Genomic DNA, 19,237 nt, shown 5'->3' on the forward strand with positions numbered 1-19,237 from the left:
ATTGTATAAATGAGGTATGTTTAGTTTTGGTTGAGGTATGTTATGTGGTCATATATGTAATCATGATTATTGATGCCTTGATGGTATGATGATGCATGAGAGATATGTATGTTGTGATATATGCTTGAGAAATGATTAAGGTTGATTTGTGGGTGAAACCATGTGATAGTGAGTATGATATTGATTATGTATAATGATGATTGATTGGAAATAGTATTGTTGGAAATTGGGATGAAGAAGGATGTATGACATGTTAATGTGTTTGTAATTTAGTCATTTGTTTGAAATGGGTAAAAATGGTTATATGGCGGTTTTGTGAATTGTGGTAATGTGTTAGCGTGTGAGTTGAGGAGACTTAATGTCGATTGTGATATAGTTTGATTGATTTCAAAGAAAAGTGATGAAATTGGCATGTTTTGGTTGATTTTAAAAAGGGTTGAAAATTGCTTGTTTTGAAAAGGGCACATTGTGGTTTTGTATGAAAATATGGGTTTTGAGCATACTTTGATGGGACATAACTTGGACTCTGGATCTCCGTTTTGTACCAAATTTGTTTAGAAGTGAAATTGGATCCGAGATGTCCATGCCGTTCGAAGAACGGGCGAAAAACGATTTATAATGAGAAAGTTATGTCCGTCAGAAGATTGGGGTTGAATCTGTGAATTCTGCAGCTTTTAACTTAGAAAATTTTTAGCAGAATGACCTTCCACGCGTAGGCGCACTTGGCGCGTACGCGTCATTCTTCAAGAAGGCATCATCCACACGTGCGCATGGTGTGCGCGTGCGCGTCGATGCGCTGCACCCAATGCCCAGCCATTTTTCCGAGAGTTGTGCCAGAGTTGTGCTAGTTTTGTGCCTGGGGCGCAAATGCACCCACGCGTACGCATGGCTGACACGTACGCGTCGTCTGGCTGTGTTTCAATCCGCGCGTCCGCGTGTGTGACGCATACGCGTCGATGAGCTTTGTGGCCATCCACGCGTGCGCGTAGCCTTGTTTTCATCCCAAAGTTGATTTGTGAGTTTTAAAAGCTAAATCTCATACTTCTAAGCCTCCGATCTCACCCTTATGTATTAAATCATTATGATATGCCTAGCAATGAGAAATGAGCTAGGGGATGTGGTAACTTGTGAATGAAGTAAGGGGAAAAGTTATGATCAATGATGATCAAAGATGATTATATGAGATACGGAGGATGACGGTGGAAGTACCGTGTATGCCATGAGCCGAAGGGCTATATTTATTGATAAATAGTTGGTTCTTGATTGAACCATGAGCCGGATGGCTGAGTTATTGCCGGATACGGAGGAGCCATGTTGATAAATTGGCTAGTTCTGGATTGAACTGTGAGCCAGATGACTGAGTTATTGCCGAGTTACGGCAAAGCCATTATAGATTATGGTTGAGTATAAAGGCATATATGATAAATGAACGAATATGATAAATGAATAATGATGGAAAATATTGAATGTAAGCATGCTTGTGTTTTCTCTCTGGTTGCAAGGGTGACAGGGCACCGATACCCTCTAACGGGACAGGGCGCAGATACCCTCTAATGGCGACAGGGTGCAGATACCTTCTAATGGTGACAGGGCACATATTCCCTCTAATGATATTAATACGCAACAAATAGACTGTGCCCGGGTTAGCTACTGGACACGTCGGGTTGGCTTGATAACCGACAGATGATATCATCAGCCATAGGGCAGGCATACATCATTTGCATATGTTTGAATTGTCTGGGTTTGCCTATTTGTTTTGGATTTCTACATCATATATGCTATGTTACTTGATTATGTGCTACTTGTTCTACTTGTACTTTATTTGTGTATTACTTGCCTGTATTGCTTGTGTTTGTACAACTGAGAGTCCCCTCATGCTGGTGTCGGTGGATGTTGGGGCTGTTCTTGATGAGATAATTTGAGCTCCTTGGGAAGACGCAGTGATGTGGTTTTACTAGCTCCAGGTGAGGGTATGATGTATTGATACAAAATTGTTGAGGTAGAACAACTGGTGATGGTTTTGCTTATGATTCTGAGTCTGATTCGTGGAAGAGTCAGCGAGTTGGGAAACATGTGTAACATGAACTAGATTTAGTATCCCCTTACAACAGTAGCCTATTTATGGATTAGTGAGAATCTAGGCTGGATATTTGGTGAAAAAGTTTAGGATTGCTTAGTGAGTTTTTATTGCAGTGCATTGTATTTATTTGAAATTTTTACCGTACTGGGAACCCATGGGCCCGGGATTCTCATTCCGTATATATCTCTTGTTTTTCAGATACAGGTCCAGGTGCTCAGAAGTGAGCTGTGGTTCGTCTGAGAGACGGCGAAGATATTTATTTTCTCTACTTTGTGTTTTGTTTAGAATCTCTCCACCTTTGTTTTGAAAAGATTATATTATGTATTGAACTCTTTTGGAACTTGCCTACAGAGGCTCTTATGTTTCCTTTAGGAGAGGTTAGGATATGATGTTGTCAACTACTTTCATACTGTACCCTAGCCGGCCTAAACTTCGCGGGTCGCGACTAGTGGCTATTTACTTATGTTATATATATCTATCTGTTATCTATCTCTTAATCTCCTTTATGTCTTGTCTGTATATCGCTTTCGACTTCACGTTTTATCTTTTTGTTGTTGAAACGTGAGTGATACGTCTTCGCGATTTTATTTCTACTCTTTTCAGGCTTCTCGATTAATACTCCTTTCGAATTTACCTATATTTATATATTAAAAATCCACCTGAGAGTCGTACCACTGTAATATCATTGACTTATGACTCGAGTATAAGAATTTGAATATTAGGATGTTACATAATGCAAGTACTGGGTTAAAAAAATAAAATAAAATTTTAATAAATATTATTATAAGATGATTAAATTCTAAATATATTATTACAAGATAAATTAGTCTCTTTTAAAATAATATAAAAATTAAAGTCATAATTAAAAAAAATACTTCTATATAATAAAAATTTATTGAATAATACATTGGCATTCGACTTAAAATTTAATTGAGAACCAATTTAAATTTTTTTTTGTAAAATATCATCTTATGTTCTAGATATAATTATAAAATATATATAAGAAATATATAAATAAATTTTTTGTTATTAATTGTATATAAAATAACCTATATAAGAAAAGAATAAACAGATAGAAGAAAGAGAAAATTTTGACGCTTGAAGCGACTTTTAAACAAGACAAAAGGTAAAAACAAAAGACAAAACCAAAAAATAAACTTGAAAGAACAACTTTTTAGTGTTGTTTTAATTTTGGTCATAGAATTATTTATTTCAAAAATTTAAAATTGTTAAAAAAATTAAGATAAATAATTATATCTCTAATCGGTATTAGAAATAATAAATAAAATTATAAGTAATGTGTTTTATTTTTTTTATAAAAAAAATAGATGTGGCTTATTGATTTTGTTAAATAGGATTAACTTAATTGGTAAATTATTTTTTAAAATCTCAATAATTTATACAAAATAAAAGATTACAAAGTATTGTTTACTTAATAAAAAGGTTTTGCAAATATTTACAAACTTTTGAGTAACGAATATTTAACTTGACATTTTGTTATCCAATTATCTTATATATTTTACAGAATTAAATTAAATGGTTTTTTTAAGTCTTTAATATTAAAAAAAAACAAACAAACTTTTACTAATCCATTGATATATATATATAATACATTCCAACAAAAAAATTCTGACAGACATTTTAAACATGATCACATGAAGGCTGAAGCTCCATCTCTTTTAGAGACTTAATGTAAAGAATTTATATGTATTGATTACTATAAAGAGTCAGAAACAGTAATTAAACATAGTCCATACTATCTTTTTTTATCAGTTATATTTATATATAAACATTTGAAGACAGTATATATATATATATATATATATAATGTTATCCTGTCAATTTAATTATATTATCGTCATATTTATCTCCATATGGATTTTGAAAATTTATATATTACACTTTGATATTTGACACATTTATATGCTGCACAGTGGCGAATCTTAAAAAAAATTTATATATATATATATATATTAATTTTTATTTTTAAATTATTATAAATTTATAATTATAGAAATAAATTATTAAAAAACTATAATTAAAATAATAGCATCTAAAACTACACTAAATATATAATTTTTTTGTTCAAATCAATTGTTTTCAAAAAATATTGAAATCAATAAAAAAAAATATAAAATGACAAACTTAAAATATAATAAAACTTTTTTTATTTTATATTATGATACTAATTACTATATTGTACAACATATTAAAGATAGTAGTGATATAAAAAAATTAAAATATTAGACTTATTTTAATAAATACTTATATATATAGTTTATCTATTTTATCATTTAGTTGAAACATAATTTTGTTTTATAATACATTAAAATTAATAAAATAATATGAAATTATTTATTTGTATTATTTATTATTTGATACTTGAATTTTATTTAGTTCATTATACTTTAAAATAATAAGGTTATCTTTTTATTATAAACATAAAAAATAAAAATAAAAAAATAAAAATTTGTTGACCTTAAAATTAAAATATATATATATATATATATATATATATATATATATATATATATATATATACACAAAAAGGAGAATGTGCTTGTAGTAAGTTTTGAACCCAAAACTAAGAGTTTGTGAAAAATTTATAACAAAAATAATAATTAATTGAACAACTTGTACCAAACAAAATAAATGGTCAAAATTTTAATTTTATAAAATATTTGGGGGCCATGACATCTCATTGTCTTAATGAAATTCTGCCATTAATGTTGCACATGACATATGCATGTGATACAGTTGATCACATACTACGTGTCAATTTTGATTTAAGGTGATATACTGAAACAATTAACAGAAATCTTAAGATGAAGTAAGATGATAATTCGATTGTGAAGATGATTATAATAGTAAATAGGGTGAAAGACCTCAAAAAAATTTAACAACACCATTTGATTAAGTTCATCTGCAATAGATCAAGATATAAATAACTAGATTTTTCAAATTGTCTATGCTATGGTGGATTAAAAAATCAGGAATAACTGAAAATAGTTCTTGGAGTATTTACGTAACGAAAATAACTACAAGCATAATCACATGAAACTCTATCTCTTTTAGAGACTTAATGTAAAAGGTTTATATATATATATCTTTGTCACTGAATTATTGTATTTCTTAATATTATATATGTAAATTATAATATATATAAATATTTTTTATAAAAAAATTTATTTTTATTTAATTTATTTTAATTTTAATTATAAATTTATTTATTTTTAAATTAATTATATTTTTATTTAATAATAAAAATAAATTCATTTATTTTTTTAAATTATATATATCTATTAATATTATTTTTTAATAAATATTTATAGTATATAAGAACTTTAAAATTGACTTGCAGCTAATTAGATGCATTTTAAACAGAACAAATTTTTATCCATCTTAGAATTGATGTTTTGACTTTAAATTACATATATAGTATTGTAGGAGGATAGTCTTACTAATAAAAAATAAGTATAATTAATATACTTTAAATTTTGATTTAGATTCAATTCTTAATTATTATTTTAATTTGATACTTATGATCTTAGTATATAATTATTTTTTATTTCTTTTAACCAAAATTCACCGAATTCAGTTAAATAACACAAAAAAATGACTATTTGAGACCAATATAAAAATTTGACACAAAAAATTAGTATAAGTGCATAACAAATAATTTGAGGCTAACATAACTATTTGATAATAAAAAATTGATGTTTTGGAAAATAGAAAATTATGTTGTTGAAGAACAAAACCTAGATTAACACTATAATTACATAATTGTTATCATTTTCAATTTTGTAAGAAATTAATAAAAATCTAGATTAACATTATAAACTAGGTTAATGAATAAATAAAATAATAAAAACCTCACTAAAATACAAATAAATTTATACAAAATCAATTAAAACTATAAGTAAATTCATGAATGAAATTATTCAGCACCTACAATTATGTTTTAGTTTGACAAACTGATGATAAAAAAGAGAGACTCAAAAATTACATTTTTTTAAGAGAGACTCAGAAATTAATGTTTGACTAAGAGTTTGACCATAAAGAGGCCATTAGTGTTTTATAAGAGACTACTTTTATTAGTATTTTTATATTAATAGCTATTTTTATTATTACTAAAAATAAAATAAATAATTATTAAAAATAATTTTCTAATATTGCGTGAGTATTACATAATCATAAATATATACCCAACAATGCATTGTTCATTTTTATTTTTATTTTTTTTACAATTTTAACAATCCAAAAACGTAATCTTTCTTTAATTTGTTGTTCAGTATTTATTAGGTCTTCTCATTTTTATATTCTTTTTGATATCATTGGATGGTCTCTTATTTTCTTAATTATATAAACATGTGTCATATTTTATATATATGCAAGTAGCTATATGGAATACAGTTAATAAGCATTCATCTACATATCCACATGTGTTCTTCCAACTTTTATAAATTATTATATATAGTTTGAATAAAATGATATTAATTTTGTTTAGTGGAGGTTTATAAAAAAACATGTCAGATAATTAATTAGGAAAATAATATTATTTGCTAATAAATTATGTAAACTACTTCATCCCTGCCTCCTAATTATATGAGAAAATATTCAATTTGATTCTGAAGTTACACTCGAGCTTCAATTTAGTCCTTAAAATTTCAAATTTTAATTTAGTTCATGAACTTTTCAAATTTTAATCACGTTAGTTTCTACACCGTAGTTTTCGTCACATAATCAATTGAAAAATTTAGAGACTAAATTGAGGCAATTAAAATTTCAAAGACTCAATTGAAGTTCGAACGTAACTTCAGGGACTAAATTGAGTATTATCTCGACTTTAATTTATAAAAACAATATATATTTAGAAAATATAAAAACTCTTATTACTTTCAATGTTGTCAAATTTTTTTTTCTAAAAAACACTTTCTTAATAAACCAAAAAAAAATCCTTATCTATCTCCCATTTTTATCGTTATGTCGCAAAATAATAGAAGCTTCATATATGCCACTTTAAGTAATAATAATTAGGATCGATATTTATATATATCCCACCATAAACGAACCAAGAATTAAAGAAGAAATTTGATTTAATATTGTAATAATAAGACAAAGAAATTAATAGCTGTCAGGAGTGATGATCATGGCATGCATGACAAATTGACAATGAAGTAAAGAAAGATTATCGTATCTAAATCGTGTATTTACTATTGCTGGAAAAGATAAACATGCAATATCTTACTTTTTCCAAAATTATCCACTTCGTAGAATTAATCCCATTATTTAAATTGAATGTGGAAAAGATATGAACGACACTTGTAACCTCAACAATCAAGTTTCAGCACTAACCATATATATACACTCCTCACTTTGTTTTTTTCTTTAATTCGTCACTTTATTAGTCACAAATTAGTGGAGTATGTAATATGCGACGATAACTACAAGCTTTCATTTTTGACTTATTCATTTCACAAATTCAATCTCAGTGGAATGTTTCCTTTTTTTTCCTTCTATTGTTTTTATAAAGTATTTTGTTAGAAATATAATTTTTTTATTAATTTATATTTAAAAAGAAAATAACATTAGTTGACAAAGTATTTTCGTTTCTGCTAATATGTACAATCTTAATGAGTTTCTATTTTAATTTTTGTGATGAATAATTTTTAAAGTATAAATATGCATGTAAGAAATTTTTTTTTGTTCATCCCCAAGAATATGGAATATTTTTTCAGAATTTTGTCAAGATATTATATTTCTTGTTTTTTTAACCTTTACTAAACCTAACAACATTACATCTACCGCAATCGATTACTTCATATCCAATATCAAGAATAGTATATATATACTCAAATATGTTTTTTAAAAAATTTTACATAAAATTTTATAAAAGTAAGACATAAGTATTTTTTATAATTTATTTGTCAAAATAAAAATAATATGTTTGACTAAAATAAAAATTTATATATCTTATTTTTATAAAATTCAAAAATCTCAAAATAATAAAAAAAATTTAGAAATGAAAACATCCAACATAAAATTTCTCAATGACCAATTTGAATATATACTCTATATATATTATTTCAGACAATTTTATGGTATAACAAAAATCTATAATAAATTTAAAAATAAAGTGATAAATAAATCCTTAAAAATTTATATTTCAGACTTATTAGTCTTTAAAATAAAATACTAATAAAATTCTAAAGAATAATAAACATGGACAAATTAATTCAAATGAAAACCTTTTATCTTAATTATATAGAGACTAATTTAAAGATAATATGTCAATATTTACTATTTTAAAAATTTTATTAATATATTTTTTTAAATTAGTCCATTCGAAATATAAATTTTAAAAAATTTATTTATTTAATTTTTCTTTTGAGTGAGTGTTTACTCGTAACGTTAGTCTCTTGTAGTTTCTTTTCCTGGGATACTAACTTGGCTCCAGCTATGATTTTGTATCTTTCATATAAAGTAAAATAGAGAGATATGAGACTTCCCACTACCATACTCGCCACTTTATATTATTGTGACAACACTTGATGATATCAAAATCAAATTTGTCATAAATATTCACTACAACTATATGATGCCCATGATGATGTAATTAATTAACCCCAATCCCCTCATACTTTTGTTGGATTTGGCCTTTTAATAATTAATAATTTTATTAATAAACCGCGCATTATGTATATATACAGCTATAGATCATCCATGATGATCACTAGCGCCAGATTCTCAATCCACTGGAATGAACAATTATATATATATATATATATATATTATTACGCTTTTGACTTTTCGTGTGAAAGAGAGAAACGTGTATGACAATATAGTGTGAGGAGAGAGAGAAGTGTTTTATTTGGCCATAGAATAACATAAATCGGAGGCACCGATTTATTTGCATTGTTTTGTTTTTTAAACAAATAATCACAAATCGGACGGTCCGATTTATGATTTCGAAAATAAAAAAATTTTTAATGTTGAAATTGGACCGTCCAATTTTTATTTTAACAAATAAAAAAATAAAAAATACAAATCGAACCCTTCGATTTGGAATTTATTTTTTTCTTCAAACAAATTAGAACTTCCGATTTGTAATTTATTTTTTTCATCAAACAAATCAAACCGTCCGATTTGAATAAAATACCATATAGAAAAAAACCTAATTTTTCAATAACAATATATTACACATATATTTAATCAATATAAAAAAATTAGCCTATTCTAATCACCTTTTAAATTTCGTATGTAGTAAAATCAATATATAACATGTATATATAAGTCCTAATTAAACAAAAGGTAAACTATCAAAATCGCTCAAATTTTTAAAAACTATAACAAAGATATCTTTTATTTTTATCAACAATAAAAATATATTTAATTTAAAATATATAAAAATATAATAAAATTACCCAAAGATCGAATCTTCATAAAAAAATTTACAAGCATGATTAAAATTAAAGAATGGGACACTTAAAAAAGAACAAAATTTTAGAGATATAATTTTTACTGATTATTTTATATACATTATTCTAAATAATTATTCAAATATTTTAATAATTTTTTGTATCAAATGCATATAAATAATTTGTTAAATATTAAATTGTTTGTCATTTATAAAAAAAATATTTTTTTATTATTTTTGAACATTTTATAATAATTTAAAAATATTTTTTTGTTATCAAAAGTGAGGACTATTTTTATCAATATATTCAAATAAAAATGATTTGATATATATAAATTTTTTCGAATAATAGATAACAAATTGATAATTCTATCAAATTGATGATCCATTTTTTTTAAATGTTAACTAGTTTGAAATAATAAAACATAAATACATGCATATATCTTATTTATAAACATATTATTTCATTATATCCAGTCTAAATCCGATTAAACTTCAGTTAAATTTTAGCTTTCACAACTTTGTTTAAAACTTATATTATAACTCATATTATTGTGAGTATTGAAATCTTAAATTAAGAAAAAACTTTATAATGAATATTGACAAATTGATCATTGGTATTTTGTATTAGATTTTGAAAAAAAATGACAAATTTATGAGTGGTATATTAAAATATTAAATAAATTAATAGAAATATAAAGGTTGGTCGGGGTATTTAAAAAAACAAAAATACATCAAATCACTTGTGTAATGGTGAAAAGAATGAGGTTAGCAAAGAATGTTAATTAAGTAGTAGAGATTTAGACAAGAAGCACTTAGTGAAAATATTGAATATATCACCATGACAGTCGAAGATGAGAATAAAGGGTCACAACTCACAATTAATATGTGGTAAAAATTTAAATCTGATCCTAAATCACACTAAAAATTCTGCAAATTTTCAATTATATTGACATAGTAACTCTATAAAAGAACATAAGCTTGGATAAATTTATAAGTAATTTTTTTAATGTTTAGTTTATAAAAAATTATAGCATATTAATGTTTGGTGTAATTTTAAAAATTAAATTGTAATTTTTAAAAAAATTATTTAAGTATTTATAGAAAATAAAAAAATTCTCTTATTTTTTTGATTATTTTTCTTTTAAAATAAGTACTTTTAAGACAAAAAAAAAATCAAACACGTGTTAATATTATAAATGTGAGGAGTAACTAGGGCTGGAAGTGAGTCAAGTCAATTCATAAGCCAATTCGAGCTCGACTCATTAATAGCTCGATAAGCTGAACTCGTGAGTTGGTGAGTCGAGTTCGAGCTTGGAATTTAGCTTATAAATTAAATGAGTTGAGTTTAAACTTGAATAAGCTCATCTCATTAGCTCGTGAGTTAGCACAATTATATATATAGAATATATGTATTAATAATTTAATATATATATATATAATGGAAATATACAATTTTACATATATATTAATGTTTTTAATTATTTAAAATTTTATAGTCTTTTTTTATATATAATTTTGATGTAGGACATAAATAAAAAAATTATAATTGATAGATAGACACTATATAAAATTGATTTTTTAAATATTTTTTTAATATATATAAAAGTTATAATTTTTTGATATAGAATTATAGATTATATTCTTATTATTTGAGCCAGCTCGTGAGCTTTCGCTGAGCCGAGTTTGAGTTTACGAAATAGGCTCGATTATTAACGAGTAAAGCCGTGAGCCAAGCTTAATTTTTGTGAGTCGAGCTTGAGTTTGATCTAGCTCGACTCACTTCCAGCTCTAGGAGTAATATATGAAATTGGTCCCACATAGAAAAAAGCAAGGAAGAGTGATGAGTTTATAAGATGAAAGACTTATACATTTACTACCTTATGGTTTTAGGATTTAGAATTTAGGATTTATGGTTTATGATTTTAGAGTTAGATATGTTGTCTTCTCATCTTATGTTCAAGGTGAAGCATGTCTCATATCCTTTAAAATTTTTGAGTTGGATGTGGTATCTTCTCATCTTATACGGTGGTTGAAAACTCCCACAGTGACCTAACAATACAAAATAACTTATAGGTACATTGCTAAAAATTAATTTATTTTATTTATACATTATTTCATTTCTAGTTTTAGTTTAGTTCTTTATATTTTCGTTTCAATTTCAAACTCTACTATTTATTTCTTCATTTTGTTCTCCGGTATTTAAGTTTTCTGCTTTTCAATTCTCAATTTTACTTCAAGTTTGTTTGATCTTATTTCTATGTTTAATTTTTATCATTACTTGTTTATTTGTACTATTTTTTTCATTAATAATACAATATTTATATTCTTTTTATTGTGTCCGAAATTATTTTCAACACTTAATCGATAAGTCTCAAATGGAATTTTCTTTTAAGTTGTAATAAAATTCTTGATACAGAATTGATGGACAGTTTGCATCAAGATAAAACAAAATGAAGGCAAACAACCAATTGAAGTTAAAGTTTGACACGAATAAATAATATTTTATTTCGTAATCTAGCAAGCTGAGCTATAGTACTATCATGGTACTACTTTAACTAGTCCAGATCCAGCTACTGATATACAATCATTAAAATCAACCGAATTTGACTGAAACTAAAATTGACTAAAATATTCAACCAGGTTTGACTAAATTTTCAATTCTTCATTCACTACTAATCTTCAACTCATCAATCTATATATGATTGGTTCAACATTTAATGTTTCTATATTAAATAAGTCTATATATATATATATATATATATATATATATATATATATATATATATATATATATATATATATATATATATATATATCATATTGTGCTAATATTCCTAATAAAAAATAGGATTTAATTAATCAAGTCGAGTTAGTTGAGTGGTCAACTCATTCGTCTGTTTAAATAAATGTCAAAAAATTTACAATGAATTAATTCTTGACCTATCGAATTAAGAAATATCAGGAACAACTAAAAAAAATAAAATTTAATTAATATGTATTTTTAAAAAATAAGATAAAATTATTAATTATTTTTTAATTATAAAAGGGATGTAAATTTAATTTTTTGATATATTTATTGTGTATGTATTAAAATAAAAAATTTAAAAATTTTTATTAATAATAATCTTGACATATTTATAATAGTTAAATCCTAAAGACTATAGTATAAAATGAGTGCTACATAACTAAGAGTTGGAGTTTGGTCATATTAATGATTATTAACTCTCATTAATGCTATTGTCGAATTGTGTATGTCGAATTATTGAGCTGTAACCAACGCCAATGCAAATCTGTGATGAATATATTTATATTTTTATTTTTCCAATGGGCTAAAACAAAACCAGAACTAAAACCATGGATTGCTAGCTATTTGTAGCTATTGTTATGTTTCCAATCAGATAAATTCAAACTTCAAACTTTCCTCTTTTATTAAAAATTTGGCATTTTCCCAAATAATAAAAGGGTTTAGCTAAGGACAAATAATAAAGTTATAAATTATAAAAAATAATATAAAATTTAAATTCTTAATATATTTATTATATATTTATTAAAATAAAATATTTATAATTTTCTATTACTAACAATCGTAACTACTTATATTTTTAAGGCACAATTTAGCTAAACCTATAATAATAAAAAGTAGAACTGAGTGTTTTTCTCTTATTTAGATCCTCACTAATTTCCTCATCTTACCAAATTGGACTCCAATACAGACACACGTAATTATTTCTATAAATATTTGGAATTTCATAATGGAATGTGGTCAAAGCTTTATTTTGACATTATATATGAGTTTAATTTTTATATACAATATTATAAAATATTTTATATAATTATTTAATTATATTTTTTTAGATGATCATTTATATAATTGTTAGGATTTGGTTGAATTAGTCCCACATTGCTTAGGATAGCAAATGGAGTGGGTGGCCTAGGCTATAAATATGAGGCTAAGTTCTCCATTTGTTTTTGCACCAGTCAGAAACACTTTAAGCTTGTATCTGATTTTTCTTTTCCTCTGTACTCTTTGATTAGAGAGTGTTGTGAGGTGTAGTTAGATATTTGCTTTGAAAGAGTGTGGGTGTACTGGGGTGCCGGTGAGAGAAAGAAGTCTATGTGTTGTAACAATTTTCACATAGTGATATTCTCTGGTTGTCATTTGACAACGGCCGTGGTTTTTTCTCCGGTAATTGGAGTTTCCACGTTAAATTCTTGTGTTGTGATTGTGTTTATTTTATTTCTCTGTCAAAGGTGTTTTCTCAAGGGGGAATTGTGTCTTATTCCCAACAAGTGGTATCAGAGCTTCGGTTCGGTGGGATTTATTCTTAGTATGCTCTGTGGTTGCAGCCTAGTCTGACCTTCCACATCAGAAAAGAATTTTGTCCTGTGGCTTGAGGTTGATCTTTGGTTGCTGTTGTTGTTGCTGGAAGGCAGTGTGACTCTGTGAGAGTGCAGTTTGGAAAAGGTTCTGGCTAAGGAAAGACTTGGTATTTAAGTGTGTCCATTGTGACCCACCTCTCTTTCCTGGGGACCCTTCCTAGTGCACGGTCTACAGTTGAGTTATACTATTCCAGTATACGGTTGCAACAATGTCAGGATATTCAAGTGCTGTGAAGCTTGAAATAGAAAATTTTGATGGAAGAATCAATTTTGGCTTGTGGCAAATACAAGTCAAGGATGTGTTGATACAATCAGGTTTGCACAAGGCGTTGAAGGAGAAGATCTCTGGTTGCTCTCTCTATGAGAGAAGATGATGTTCTCTAGAAGACAAGAAGTATCCTCATGGTATTACCGCACTGCCATGGATAAGGATGAGTTGTGGCAATCAGGTCCACAATTGCACACGGGCATTGGTTGGCGTTGAGATGCAAGGTGTGTGGCGGAGTTAGGTCGATGGCTGAAGAACTTCCAGGAAAAGCCAATTTGGAAGTTGCACCATGAATTTTCAGCAAGGTTTCGATCTGTACCAAGGCGAAATGCTTGGAGTGGTCTAATTCCAAGTGAGTATACTTTCATGGTGGAGTATGATAGTTCTCTGAACTATGATTGTCGGTATAGACAATGGCAGCAAAGAATTGTCGGTGTTGACAATGGAAGCTGAAGATGTGTGACTATTTCAATCAAGGTGGAGATTGTTAGGATTTGGTTGAATTAGTCCCACATTGCTTAGGATAGCAAATGGAGTGGGTGGCCTAGGCTATAAATATGAGGCTAAGTTCTCCATTTGTTTTTGCACCAGTCAGAAACACTTTAAGCTTGTATCTGATTTTTCTTTTCCTCTGTACTCTTTGATTAGAGAGTGTTGTGAGGTGTAGTTAGATATTTGCTTTGAAAGAGTGTGGGTGTACTGGGGTGCCGGTGAGAGAAAGAAGTCTATGTGTTGTAACAATTTTCACATAGTGATATTCTCTGGTTGTCATTTGACAACGGCCGTGGTTTTTTCTCCGGTAATTGGAGTTTCCACGTTAAATTCTTGTGTTGTGATTGTGTCTATTTTATTTCTCTGTCAAAGGTGTTTTCTCAAGGGGGAATTGTGTCTTATTCCCAACAATAATTAATATAAAAATAATTATTTTTATTAATATAATATTATAAATTGAATTTTTATATAAAATTATTTTATATATGATAATACATTAAAATTGAATTTTATATATTTCGAGTAATTGATAATGAAGTAACTTTAAAATCAATTTATTTCTCCTTGCCCCTAAGTTATAGCAGATTGCAAAATATATAGTATTGATTTTTTTTTTTTACGGTATCCTCCAATCCGATAGATCAAAGACTGATTTGTTGCGGATCTAAATTTCATTTGAGAGTCTGTCATTAGCCAATGAATTGCTGCATGTATAAGGCGAAATTCAAACTTCCGACACTTGTTTATTTGACAACTCGATCAATCTAAATTGGTTATATAGTATTGAATTTACTTTTAATTATGTGACTAATTCCACCAGATTTCACTAAAACCCAATAAAGAGGATAAAACAAATAATTAAAAGTTTTTCTTAAATCTTAATAAGCTAGAGCCAAAAACACATTAACTTGATCACTCATTGGGAATGCTTTCTAATTAGTCTTCAATCACAGCTAGCTGTTCTAGGATTACCTTGCGGTTAACGTTTTAATAAAGTGGGATATGATTGAATAATGAAAAAAAATAGTTTATATATTTTAAAAAATATTTAGTAACAAAAAAAATTAATAAAAAATAATTTGAATTTATTTTATTTAGTATTATAATAATTAATAATTATTAAATAAACTAAATTATTTTAGCTGTTTTTTTTTTCTAATATTACCGATATTATTATTAGCTAGTATGACATTTAGGAATTATAGTTTGAAAATTATGGAGAGTTATAATTTGTCTTTTTATTTTAATGTATAATTTTAAATATAATACACATATAATTATAAATAGTCTCTAATATTATCCTGTTATTATTTACTTTGACTTTTTGTTTCTAATAACTGGGGATGACAATTATATTCCCAATATGACATGCATTCTATAATTCTATTAATATATATAAGTTTGAATTATTTATTAATACGCAAATTAAAGTGATAGAGCCACGTGCTTCCATTTAATTCGAGTACAAATTAGTACATTATTTGTACAATGCAGGTATAAACATACATATAACAAAATAATGTTAATTATTATGACAACACTGAATTGTTAGATCATAGTCTCATGCCACTTAATTAAGGGAAGCATCCACGTTATTACTGATATGGAATGAAGGGTTTGCTATATACCAATTCTTTATTCAAATTAGTTAAGAATATGAAGCATTTAATTAGTCAAAGCCACTTGCATTTAATGCTTTGACACCAATTATTAATTGAGAACGTCAACCAATCAATTAACAAGAACGATTATTATTTGTCTTTTATTAATCTTGCATGCACATACACTACACTTAACCTGAAATTTCTACATACTATATAGTATTATAATATATTAAAATTTAAATATATGTGTCGCACTTGTTTGTTAAGAGTTGTCAACCACTAAAACACAATCAACGACTTATGGATTAATTATTTAGATGCTGACTAGGATAGGGTTTTAGAATAAACCACTAGATTGCTCAACAAATAGATTGTAATAGAAAAAATGTGGGGTAATAATTTTTTAAAAAAATAAATCTAAGTTAAATTTTTAAAAAGTTGTCTTTTTTTTAAATGATGACAGAGATATATAGATTTTATGAAATTAATATATATATAAATTTTTATAAATACCCACACATAAAATAAAAAAAACGTATATATTGAGAAAAGAAGAGGATTAGAAGAAAAAAAAAAAAGAAAAAAATAGAGTACAAATTAGAAGAATATATAAGAAAAATGCAGTTTCAAGAGGAGAAAGAAAAAAATATTAATTTTATGTTATATATTTTATTTTTTGGGTTACTATTTAATTTAAACCTTTCAAATAGAGTATAAATTAGAATTGAACTTACTCACTTAAGTTTAAAGAATTTGCAATTTAAATTCAAATATTTTTTACAATATTAATGGTAAAAACTAAAAAGATAGAGCATATAAAATAGATAAATAATTAAGGTTCATATTATTAAATTAAAATATTTTTATTATATATTCTCACTTTTTCTCAGGTGCTGTACATTCTTAAAACCGATTAAAATAGTATTTTTAAAAATAAAAATAAAAATATGCACAAACTTTTTTATACGCATAGATTCTTCCACGTACATCACGCTACATAATTAGTAAACTAAGAACGCATGATAGGGGGATTTATTTCTTAATTATTTTATGAAGGATTAATTAATGAGTTTTGCTAAGCAATATTTTATTTTAGAGTACTAGTTAACCTACATTTCGGATTCGATGCATTGTTAACTTATTAAATAGTTTTTTAATAAACAATTTCTAAAACTACGTTGAAACCTTAATCAATATTCTTAAAATATTGCTTGTTAAAACCTGCAGCTAATTAGTATAGCTACATTATATTTTTTACAGTGAAATTTGTAGTTACGTCACTAATTAAGGATGCTACTCATGCTAGCCAGCTCTAGAATATAGCCTAGGATCATGTGCATTTTTATTTATGTGTGTGTATGTTAATTTATTAATTATTAAGAGAAAAAATGTATTCATCATGTTAAAATATCTTTAAACATTTAAGTTAAATTTAATTAAATTGAATCAAATTCAACAAAATTATTCACAAATATGCGAGTGAAATCAATCACTTCTTTTTTTCATGTAAAAAATAATATTAAAATTTCTTATTCATAACATTAATATTTTTTAATTTTGACACTAAAATATTTTAAAATTATGAATTTAATGCTGCAGTTTTTTTTCTTTTTTTTTGTTCGTACAATATTTTTATATTTTTATTTATAAAGTTATATTTTTTCAAAAAAATTTAGTGTTTATTGTAAAAAAAATAAATAAAAAATTAAAAAAAGTTGCATCATTTTTTTAAATACTTTTTTTTATAATTTTTGTCTTTATTCTTCTCAAAAGATAAAATAATAAAAATTATAAGAGTGTGGAATAAAAAAATTATGAAAACAAAAAGAAGGTGGTGGAGTTGTTTGAAAAAAATATAAAATTAAAAAATAACACCAAAATTTTTTAATCGTAACAAATAAATTTTTTATTTCTGATATTGAAATGTCTTAAATGTAACATATAAAATAAAATGCTACAATTTTTTTATTTTTTTGGAAGAAGAAGACGACGATAACATTAAAAAATAATTATACAGAATGAAGAAGATGATGATAATGATAGAAAAGAAAGAAAAAAGAAAAAGAAAAGAAAAAAGGAAGTGAAAAGAGAGGAAATAATAATAATGATGATGATCATAATGATGATGATAATAAAGGAAAAATTAAAAAAAAATAGGAGAAAGAAGAGATGGAAAAAGAAGAACATATGAAAGAAAAATAGGTAAATTTGACTTAATTGAATTAGATTTAAAAAAAATTATTATCTAGTATTTCTGATAATATTATTGTGAAGATAATCACAAAATAAATTCAGTTTAATTATAATGTAGTAAAGTTTAAATAGTTAATACTTAATACTTTTTGATTGGTTGGTTATAATTTGGTTATCGAGTAAAAATGTAAAATATCTCACTAAAATAAATATCAATCAATATACAGGTAGGATGTCTCAGTCTTTTTGGTATCATATTTGGTAACTATGTGGAATGCTAGCTTCTTTGATTTTTTTGTGTACATCTCTGATTCTCACTTGAAGCTAGAAGATATCTAATACCATGGACATTGACGGTGGAATATTCTTTGCACAATGATTCCGGAAGAAGTTAAACTTGATTTGATGCTCTTTGATCCTATTAAGTAGGCGGCAGATAAAACAGGTTGGTTTTGGACAAACTCAAATACTCTCACCCACTCGATTAAAAGCGAGTATAAATGGCTATTGAAAAAGAAATTTGGTTGGATGATAATGAAAATTGGCTTTGACTTTGGCGCTTGAGAATACGGGAGAAGACAGAAGATAAAGTATCTGCTCTGGCTTTGTCTCAACAACGGAGTTTCCACAGCTAGTTACCGGTTTCAAAGAGGTCTTGCTATTTCTGATTTTTGTCAGAGATGTTATCTTGCTCTAGAGGATATTAACCATTGCTTTAGGACTTGCCAAAAAGCTCGTCAAATTTGGATTAGCTTAAATTTGGGAATGACCGCTGATGACTCTAGTTTGGATTTTGTGTC

The sequence above is a fragment of the Arachis hypogaea genome, chromosome 15 (genome assembly GCF_003086295.3).
Source record: "Arachis hypogaea cultivar Tifrunner chromosome 15, arahy.Tifrunner.gnm2.J5K5, whole genome shotgun sequence".
Lineage (NCBI taxonomy): Eukaryota > Viridiplantae > Streptophyta > Magnoliopsida > Fabales > Fabaceae > Arachis > Arachis hypogaea.